Genomic DNA, 1,292 nt, shown 5'->3' with positions numbered 1-1,292 from the left:
GACCAGCAGCGTAACCCAACGCGCTTAGTCAGGCCTTGAGGGAAAAAAAGGGTGAATAAATAATAGATAAGCTTACACAAATAAATAAATAAATAAATAAATAATAACTATAATGTAAAAAAAAAAAAAAAGAAAAAAAAAAGGTAGTAGTAAATAAGCAAATGGATGTAAAACATGAAGACACACATTCACATATACACCCACACATGCATAACAGATATGCACCGAACATGCAGTTTCACAGATATGAAAGCACAGTCAAATACATATAAACGTACACACAACGAAATATGGAAGGTTTAAACCAATTAACTGACCTAAACGTGTAAAGCACACAACGAAATACGGAAGGTTTAAACCACTAAACGTAAAGCACACAACGAAATACGGAAGGTTTAAACCAATTAACTGACCTAAACGTGTAAAGCACACAACGAAATATGGAAGGTTTAAACCATTTAACTGACCTAAACGTGTAAAGCACACAACGAAATATGGAAGGTTTAAACCAATTAACTGACCTAAACGTGTAAAGCACACAACGAAATATGAAAGGTTTAAACCATTTAACTGACCTAAACGTGTAAAGCACACAACGAAATATGGAAGGTTTAAACCAATTAACTGACCTAAACGTCTAAAGCACACAACGAAATACGGAAGGTTTAAACCAATTAACTGACCTAAACGTATGAAGCACAAAGAAATGCAGAAGTCAGTGGTTCGTTCACATTGTTCAGAAAACTTGTGGCTGCATCACAATGCGCGGTTCTTTTTATAACACACATACAGAGAGAGAGAGAGAGAGAGAGAGAGAGAGAGAGATGCTGCAGAGGACTTCAAAGAAGACGGGAATGAAGCCATGTGCACAGTGTACCCATGTTTACTGCCTGATGAAGGAATGGCGACAGTGGACCTGTTGATAACGTGTGTGTGTGTGTGTGTGTGTGTGTGTGAATGTGTGTGTGTGTATTGTGTGTGTGTGTGTGCGTGCGTGTGTGTGCGTGTATGTGTGTGTGCGTGCGTGCATGTGCGAGTGACGGTGACAAGGGGGGGAGCACTGTGAGCAGCATCAGGACAGTGACGGGTGGCGCTGTGTGTGTGTGTCCCATCCATCATCAAGACAGCCGACATGACCTCCTCTCTCCTCCCTCCTGCTTGCACCCATGTAGTGCCTTCACCCATCTACCCACCCACCACCCCACTTCCCCCACCCGCACACACCCGTCACCCACCCACCCACCCACCCGCACGCGGTGCTCCGTGCAGTGGACAGGGACAGCTGTGGGCAG

The sequence above is a fragment of the Babylonia areolata genome, chromosome 26 (assembly GCF_041734735.1).
Source record: "Babylonia areolata isolate BAREFJ2019XMU chromosome 26, ASM4173473v1, whole genome shotgun sequence".
Taxonomy (NCBI): domain Eukaryota; kingdom Metazoa; phylum Mollusca; class Gastropoda; order Neogastropoda; family Buccinidae; genus Babylonia; species Babylonia areolata.
Note: the sequence above shows the minus strand (reverse complement) of the source record.